Source organism: Piliocolobus tephrosceles, chromosome 2, assembly GCF_002776525.5.
Source record: "Piliocolobus tephrosceles isolate RC106 chromosome 2, ASM277652v3, whole genome shotgun sequence".
NCBI lineage: Eukaryota > Metazoa > Chordata > Mammalia > Primates > Cercopithecidae > Piliocolobus > Piliocolobus tephrosceles.
The window spans coordinates 29801478-29811067 of record NC_045435.1 but is presented as its reverse complement, the minus strand read 5'-3'; the positions used below and the strand labels follow the sequence as shown (position 1 = coordinate 29811067).

Here is a 9590-nt window from a genome sequence, read left to right as displayed (position 1 = left end):
GTGGCCGGATCTCAGCTCACTGCAAGCTCTGCCTCCCGGGCTCACGCCATTCTCCTGCCTCAGCCTCCCGAGTAGCTGGGACTACAGGCGCCCGCCACCTCGCCCGGCTAGTTTTTTGTATTTTTTAGTAGAGACGGGGTTTCACCGTGTTAGCCAGGATGGTCTCGATCTCCTGACCTCGTGATCCGCCCGTCTCGGCCTCCCAAAGTGCTGGGATTACAGGCTTGAGCCACCGCGCCCGGCCTAATATTCTGATCTTTATCAAACAGAAATTGCTCTTCTTTTCTATGTCTATATTGTGTCAGAAATATATTAATGTGTATTTTTAAAGGTGATCTAAAGAAACGGTTAAATTCTGTTTCATGAATCATCAAAACTATTTGTGTGGCTTTACTTTAGAATTGATGCATTGCAGTTGTTTAGGAAATCATGCACACCCTAGATATGATATTTGTTAACGGGAAACAACTGAACACATTGGAAATTGTTTCCTATGGCTGAGCATACCAATACTATACAATTTTATGGTGATGTTATTAGCATTGCTATTATGGCTCTGACTCGTAGAATCTTTCCTATCTGCAGCTTTGATTTGGATGTGCCAAGTCTGTTCAAAGGCTCATTCGAAATTCGTGTGCCTAGATGGATGAGTTAAAGATTTCTAGCCTGTTTATTAGTACCACGGTTTATAAGCAACACTACAGGCCTTCCGTTTCATCATAGCTTTTCAATCCACTGTACAAACATAAGACTCCGTTACTGTTAACCTTTACCCTTTTGCTCAATGCGATTTCTGCTGCTTCCGTATATAGGCTCAAGTAATTCCCATTATGCCATGCCCTGTGTGCACCTTCTGGAAGTTACCTGATCTGGAAGTTGGCCCATGGACAGAAGTTAGCCCGTGGACAGCAAAGATCTGGGATATTTCCAAATCTGGTTGTGGAAGGGCTTGGAAATCTGTAACCACAACTAGGTGGAGGACACCTGTTTCAGGAGGGGGTTATAAAATATGAAGCGAAACTAGGGAAAGGGAGTTGTGATCACGGTTCCAAGGACTCCACACCCATCTTGGAGTTAAGGGGCACTCAGGTCTCCATTTCGTGATCCGTAGCCCTACCTCTGCTAGATCCAGGTCTTTAGTAACCCAGGCTTGAGATTTCAAACCCCATCCCCCAATGCCAAACTCCCTTGTCCCAGCTGGGAGGCCCCCAGGGCATTTCTGAACATGGCCATCTCCAGTTCGCAGAAATCTGTGTGTTGCTGCAAATAAAGGATGACAAGAGACCACCGCCTACGAATGCGAGCAGCGCCAAGTCAGCAACAATCTTCCAGTTATCGAGAAGTCGGAGACGCCTGATTCTCTTTCTTCTCCACATTTAGTAAGAGGTATCTTCTTGCCTCCCTGCCCTCCACGTTAAGAGTGGCTATTCCGAAAGACTTCCTTGCCCTCTTTCTTTTCAATTTTTCCACTTCCAAACTCCTACTGAAAGACGAAGAAAAGAGACCACAGAACAAGGTAGAAAGAAGTTTCTTAGAACACTTTCTTTTCTAGGTTCTCAAGGCGTCCCCTTTAAGGAACCAGGCCCACCTCTTTCCCATTCATCTACTGGCTTTCCTTCCTGTCCGTCACTCTACCTTTAAGAATATTTCCTGTTCCTTCAACCCAACTTGCACACCTCCGCCCCCCGGCCCTCCTCATTGGGCCGCCCGAACTCCGTTCACTCCTTGGTTTTCTCTCCGCCTCCTCCCGCCCTCTAAGCCTAGCGCAACGGTATTCTGTCTTTTTATTGGCTATCATGGCAGCGTTCCCGCAGCCTGATTGGCAGGCTGAGTGACAGAGGCGGGAGCGCGGCGCGCCCAGGGTAGGCTGTTCGCTTGCCGAGCTGCGACCGCGGGAGGGGCGGGGAAGGGCGGGGGGAGGGGGGCTGGGAAAGTTGAGGCCGCGCTGCCGCCGGGTCTCCGGCCTTGAGGGCTCGGGCTCGCAGCGGCGGCGGTGGCCGTAAAAAGAGGCGGCGGGGGCGGGGGGAGAGGAGGGCCTGGGCCCGCGCTCCCCCAGCCCCGGAGGAGCAGGCGGCGGCCGCGGACGGAGAGATTCGTCCAGACGGTCAGACACTCCTGCCTTCCCCTCCTGGGATCATGACCCAGGCGGGGGTCTTCGCCGTCCCCGCCGCCACCGCGGCCGAGACCGCGCAGCCGGCGGGTAAGTGACTGCGGGAGGGGGCCACTGACAGCCGGGGCGGGGGGCGGGGGCCGGGGCTGCGGGGGCGGCTCCGGGGGGCGGCCCCGGGCTCAGCTCCACCCACCCCCTTCCTGCTCCCGGAGGCCAGGGCTGCGCTAAGTGCGCCTCCTTCCTGGGGACCCCTGCGTGCAGCACCTCGTGGGGTGCCAGCGCCCGCGGCGTGCGAACCCCTCTTCTCCCGCCCGCCCTGTGTCTCCGGCTGCCAGGCCCGTGGGGGGTTGCACTGCGCCCCAACTCGTAGATGCGCTCGGGGCGAGAGGGGCCCCACGCTGCCCTGAGTGCATAAAGAGCTGGGCAGCCAGGTTCACACCAGATGGCCTTTGCCCGCCTCCTTCACCTTTTCCTGTCTTCTTCATTCCCCTTCTTTCCTCGCCCTCTGAATTTCTTTCGTACCCGTTCTTCAGACTCATGTGGCTTGCTGTTTCCCTCTCACCCCTCTGTCGAAGTGTTAGGCTTGTGTTTTCTTTTTAGAAGCCTTTCTTTTGCTTTCTCAATAGAAGCAGTGCAAGTGAAAGAACAACTCTTCAAATCTACTTTCTTGTATCCGGATGAAATATAAGATTCCTGGGCTCTTGTTCATGTTTACAATTTTGGTAGTTGAATTCACCCCACTCGTTCTTGAAGCTTGTCCTCCCAACCCTCCCCGTTACATTGGGATGTGGTCCTTTGCGTTTATTAACTTTATCTGGAAATAAGAGACTGCATAAACCAAAGTGCAGAATTTCAACTTCCCTTCTCATAACATTTTTACCATCAAGTAGATACAGTAACCTAACACCACACAAAACAAGACACTCGTGGCCAACTGTGTAGGTAAAGAAGACATTTCCTTACCTATAAACAACGTACAGTTTTCTTGAATAAATCTTACGGTGAGTAACATGGATCCTGAAACATATTCAGGTTTGCTCTTTTGTAAAGAAAACCAAACAGACAAACTTACTTTTTAAAGGATCAACAGGCTGTCCTACTCTCCATTCACCTTGATGACTGTTTTCTCCCTCACAGGACTCCTGTTTAATAACATAGTACAGAGTTGTTGTTTGGGATACATGTGTTGTTTCTCTTTATACTGAAAGTATTTGTTACAAAATAAGTAAAATACATTGTAATGGCACTTCTGAAAGCAGAAGTAGTGTAATGTATCCATGCAAGAATGAATACTTAATCTTGAAGCAGTTTTGTTTTAGTCTAAGCCAAGCTTGTCCAACCCCCGTCCGAGGATGGCTTTTAATGCAGCCCAAGACAAGAAGACAAATTCGCAAACTTTCTTTTAATTTTTTTTGAGACGAAGTCTCACTTTGTCGCCTAGGCTGGAGTGCAGTGGTGTTATCTCAGTTTACTGCAACCTCCGCCTGGTGGATTCAAGCAATTCTGCATCAGCCTCCTGAGTAGCTGGGATTACAGGCGCACACCACCAGCCCAGCTAATTTTTTTTTTTTTTTTTTCAGTAGAGACAGGGTTTCTCCGTGTTGGCCAGGCTGGTCTTGCACTCCTGACCTCAGGTGATCCGCCTGCTTCGGTTTCCGAAAGTGCTGGGATTACAGCCATGAGCCGCCGCTCCCGGCCTCAAATTTGTAAACTTTCTTAAAACATTATGAGATTTTTGTGTGTGATATTTATTTACTTATTGAAGCTCATCAGCCATCATTAGTGTTAGTGTATTTTGTGGGTGGCCCAAGACAATTCTTCCCAAGTGGCCCAGGGAAGTCAAAAGATTGGACACTCCTGGTCAAAGCTAAAAGACTTAGATGTACATAGGTATTGGGATCTCTCTGTATTTAGGAGTTTTGCAAACTCTGGAAACAGCCTAGAACATTCCCTAATATAAAAGGAGTGCATTGCAGGGATGTAAGAGCAGCTTAGAATTGAAGTACTTATTTGCTAGGTTAGTCGTCTATGGAACATCATGGAAGTAAAATTCTAAAGTTGTAGACCTTACACTCAATGGACCAGTCATGTATGAGAAATTGATGGGCACTTTTCCTATTTTCAGAGCTTAGCTTTGTCAACAAGGGAAAAGAAAACTTAAACTGAGAATTTTTAACTCAGGTTAGAAGATAAGCTTCAACAGGTTATCAGCTCAAATTTGTTGCTTATAAACAGGGTCTTAAATCAATCTTGAGCCTTAATCATATCTGTCATGCTTTACCTCTCTGTTCTCTAGTCCAGTGGTTCTCAATTCAGACTGTAGATGAGCATCACCTTGTGTGTCTTTAAGTTTTAATGCCCAGGCCACTTCCCCCAGAAATTCTCTTATTTTTGATCTGGAGTAAAGCTCTGCCTTGGGCATATTTTTTAAAGCTTCCCAGATGATTCTGTTCAGTAGCCCTGGCTGAGAACTCCCATAAGACTAGAACAGTGTCCAAAAGCTAAGCTTGTGTTCTGGGCTTTTCTAAATCAGGCTTCACTCATGTGTCCAACTTTCCCCCCACTGCTTTTGCTAAAGATGTTTACCTTTCTCAGGATATGGACGCCTTTACTCTATTCCTCCTTCCTGCCAACAATAGTTCCAATTACACTTTTATGAAAGTTTTCTGGATAGCTTACTCTAGTTCTTAGTGATCGACTCCCTTTGAACTTCTATGCTACATGTTTAAAAGATTCTCTTTAGGCTTACAGTATGTGGCAGTTTAAGTTCTGTGTGTGTGTTTCATTGTTCTCAAATGTAATGATAACGAATATTTTATTTTTCATCTCTTCTTCAGTGGTTTTCTTTAAGTTGGATTGGTTTGGTTTGGAACCCTTCTGACTCTTCCTGCAACCATAGTTTTAGGTTTGATTTCATCTGACGTATGTTAGTAGCTTCCTCATACCTTAACTAGCATTGAATTCATGTATAGACATCCGTTTTTTTTTTTTTCATATCTTTTCTTGATTTCATTAGTAAGTTATTTATCTTCCATGGCCCCATAACAGTTTGTACTTATTTCTGTGTTAGCACTTAGCACATTGCCGTTAAGTATGTGTTTTTATGCCTTCCCCACCATACTGCTAACCAGGGCCTCCATGTTGAGCAACTCCAGGGGGTACCATTCACATATTCTCGAATACCATTGCAACATGGCAGAAATAGAACTCCACTAACATAGGAACTGTTTTATCTTTGTATTCTTAGGACCTAACATTGCATTTGTGATTACTAGGCGGTTAATAAATGTTCTTGAATGAGTAAATGACTGCCATGTTACATATTATAAAAAGATAGCCATATACATCTTGAACATAAGTTGATTTGGCATTAATTGATTTTGCTATTAACTATTTTATGTCCTATACTCCCATTATAGATTTGTTAAAGGTTAGTAGAATCTAAGTGATTGTAGTTGTGACAGACCCCTTAAATATGTAATCTTCCTTCCAATATGCACAGGCGTATATGTGTCTTGAGTCTTTTACTCTGTGCTGTAAAGGTGTACACTTATTATTCATAAAATACTTGTGGAACTCTTGCTAAGAGAAATGTGGTTAACTGTCCAGTTGGATAACTTTTCTTTTTCTCATTAAAATTTCCATATGGGGACAATTGCACTACTTCAGAAGGCCAGATCTTTTAATTAGATCAGTAGGGCATAATAAGTTGTTTCTATTAATGTGCTAATACTGTGTTTTTAATTCAGTTCACCAAGTATTTATTGAGTAGTTACTATGTGCCCAACACTGTTAGGTGCTAAAGAGAATACAGAAATAGTAAATGGTGCACTCAGCTCATAAGAACTTTTTAGACTTACTGGGAGAATTGTTTAAGGAACTCAATGGAGTATTCATTAGATGCTAAATTAAACATAAGTATGTAAAATCTATCATGTAATGATTAATACAAAAAAAAGGAAAGATCAGATTTTCTTTCAGCAGACATTTATTACTCAATTACTGAGTGCTAATTGTTGAGGATACAAACATGAAATTTTTTTTCATGTTTCTATTCTCAGTAATAGGAATAATATGAATTTTTTCATATTTGTATTCTCAATATTTAGCACCCAGTAATGGAGTAATAAGTTTCTACCATTTATTATAGTCTGGTGGTGAAAACTAGTAAGTATACAGATTGTATTTCATGTTAAGACATTGTGGAGTATTAGGATGTTTGGGAGTATGAAGAAGGGTATTTAGTCTAACCTCTAAGACAGGAGTCCCCAAGTGGCCTGTTAGGAACCAGGCCGCACAGCAGGAGATGATCTACCCTCCTGTCAGATCAGTGGCAGCATTAGATTTTCATAGGAGCGCGAGCCTTGTTCTGAACCACGCATGCAAAGGATCTAGGTTGCGCATTCCTTATGAGAATCTAATGCGTGAGATAGATGGAACAGTTTCATCCCAAAACCATCTGCTGCACTCCCTGTCCATGGGAAAATTGTCTTCCACGAAACCAATCCCTGGTGCCAAAAAGGTTGGGACCACTGCTCTAGGGGTCAGAGAAAGCTTTAAAGAGGATAATGAAGAGTTCTCAGGAATTCCATAAACAGCAGAAACCAAAGTGAAGGAGATAGGGAGAAGAAATTTGTGGTGTCACTACTATCTACCTTTGTGTCATTTGAGGGACCAATTTCTCTTTGATTATAAACCATAGAAATTGAATTTGGCTAACTTAAGCAGCAAATGGATACTGGATAAACTCACAGAAAGAAAGGAAGATAGAATAATGAAGCCTTGGGAAGGCCAGGAAAACAGAAGCTCCCAGGATCACAAGGATCCATGGGGCTAACTCAACCTCAGCAAACTTTCCTGTTTGTGCAGGGAGTCTTATTAGTTAGCCCCATGCCCACCCCAGAGGTGAGCCTATGTTTGATGGTCCCATCAGATTTCAGGAATGGGACAGAGAAGATCTCCAAAGGAGAGGCAGGATATTATTGTCAGAGGGCCAAAACAACAGATTTCTTACAAAGTTCGTTGGATTTGGCAGTGCGGAAGTCTTTTGGTGAGCTTGGTGTAAGCAGTTTTAGGAATAAAAGTCAGGTACCAGCTGGTTGAAGAGTGAATAGGAAGTGAGTAAGCGGGTGGTGAGGGGGTAGTAAATGTAAACAACTTGTTCAAGAAGCCTGGTGATTGGGAGGAAGAATGGGGGCACCTATAGGGAGTTGCAAGATCAGGAGAAAAATCATTTTAGGTTTTTACATAGAAAAAATTGAATAAGGATTTATTTTAATTTTTGTTGAGATGGAGTCTCACTCTGTCTCATGGACTGGAGTGCAGTGGTGCAATCTTGGCTCACTGGAACCTCCGCCTCCTGGGCTCAAGCCATCCTCCTACCTCAGGCTCCTGGTTAGCTGGGATTACAGGTTTGCAGCACCATGCCTGGCTAATTTTTTGTATTTTTGGTAGAGATGGCGTTTTGCCTTGTTTCCCAGGCTGATCTCAAACTCCTGAGCTCAAGTGATCCACCTCCCTTGGCCTCTCCAGGTGCTGGGATTACAGGTGTGAGCCACTGTGCCTGGCCCTGAATAAGAATATTTTTAATGGAAAAGTACAAAGAGGGAAGGAGGGATTAATAATATATGAGCGAAAAGGGATATTCTATAAGAAGTTTACTAAGTAGTGAGAGTGATAGAGTCCAGAGTATAGGTAGAGGGTTTAGTTTTGCTAGAAATATTAGGAAAGATTTTATAGAGGAGGATAGACTTGCCCCGGACTTTAAAGGGTTAGTAGGATTTGGATAGACAGAGCAAAGTGGAAAGGTCCTTTCAGTGGGAAAATGGCATGGATTTAGCACAAAGTGAACTAGCTGATAAGGTGCACAGGGATAAACCTGTCTGAATTGAAGAGGAGGGAAGGGAGATGGCATGATTAGCTAGAAAACCCTCCTTTAATATGTGTTGTGCTAGATGGAAGTGGGTAGGTGAGACCTGCCAGTGAAGAAGGTACAGTCATGAATGCCAAGACCTGGAGTTTGGATGTGATGCAGTAGATCATGGAAAATATTACTGTAGATTCTGAAGCAGGAGAGGACATGGTAAATGTGCCGAATTGAAAAGACTGATAAGACATTGGGGTATAAAATCCATCAAATGGGATAAAGGCTGAGGGCAATAACAAAGACTGCCTAAGGCCAGACATGTGTAAAATGGGGCCTAATCTAAGGTGGTCATAACAAAGGGGAAGAGATGAGCATTATGAAAATAATTAATAGGATTTGGTGAGAAGATATGAAGTTTAATCTTGGGTCTAGAGCCAGGTTAAACTTTTGGTGTCATTGATAAAATGGAGAACTTGGAAATATATATCTTAAGAGAAAAGGGAATTTAACACATTCCAAACAGACTTGTTAATTTGTTCAAAATGCAATGTTCTGAAGAGAGATTTGGAGCAAAGTCAGAGTTGAAAGGTAGCTTTCTTACAAAAACATAAAGGCTTTTACACAGAAACAGTTTGGACCTTTGTAGGGAAAAAGCAAACCTGAAAAAGAGAGGAGAGTGTTGAACCTTGGAACTCAAAGGAGAAAGAAAAGTGTTCATGTTAGAGAAAGAGGATGCATAATAGGAGAGGAGAAAGACAACCTAGGAGAGAGAATTTCAAGAAAGAGAGAGATCAACAGCCTCAAATCCTGCCAAGAGGGAAATAATCTATGATTGGTGAAAAATAGCCCCTGACCTCCAAGGAAGCAGCTTTGGTTGGCTGGAGCAGCCACAAGGTTTAGGAGACACTGGCCAAGTTGGAGAGGTGAGAAGTTTCACAGAAACGTGGGGAGAGAAATAGACTTGTAGGCAGAAAAGGCAGTAAATTCTTGTTTAACATGCGGAAAATCCTTGCATTTTGGAAGGAGAGATGGTTAAGAGAGAAAATAAAGTGCTAAAGAGGAAAGAATCAAATATAGGGTCCCTTTTCTCAGATCAAATAATTAACTTTAAGAAGTCCTGGAGGCCTGAAATGATAGATTTATAGATTTTTAGGATTTACGGTAAATGTAGAATCCAGTTAAGGAACTTGGACCAGATGACTTGACTTCTATCTTCTCAGTAAATTAAGGGGGAAATGGAAGAAAGGCAACTAACATGTGTTGAGCACCTGCTATGTACCAGGCACTTTGCTAGATCCATAAAATGTATCATCATGTAAACTCGTAACAGTCCTCTGAGAAGCTGGTGAAACTCTCACAGTTTTAAATGTGAGGATGCTGAGACTCTAAAGGGTACTTATTTCAAAATCAGATAGCCAGTACCTGCCAGCTTTGAGATGTGATCCTAAGTCTGACATCAAAGGCTTTTTCTATTTACCATACAATTTCATTCATTGATGTGAGATGAAGGGTACATGGGGGCTTGACAGCATCTGTATTTTTATTTTTATTTTTTTTGAGACAGAATCTCACTCTGTCGCCCAGGCTGAAGTGCAGTGGCACAATCTCAGCTCA

The 9590-nt window shown here is 43.6% G+C and overlaps 1 non-coding gene across 1 annotated transcript in view; it reads left to right on the top strand.

Moving 5' to 3' along the window:
* Positions 1–1919: 1919 nt before the first annotated feature.
* The window catches only part of LOC111543476, a 28716-nt gene continuing 21045 nt past the window's right edge, over positions 1920–9590 (top strand). The window contains exon 1 of the transcript XR_003309891.1: positions 1920–2200. This is a non-coding gene — a transcript (uncharacterized LOC111543476). The remainder of the gene's footprint in view (positions 2201–9590) is intronic.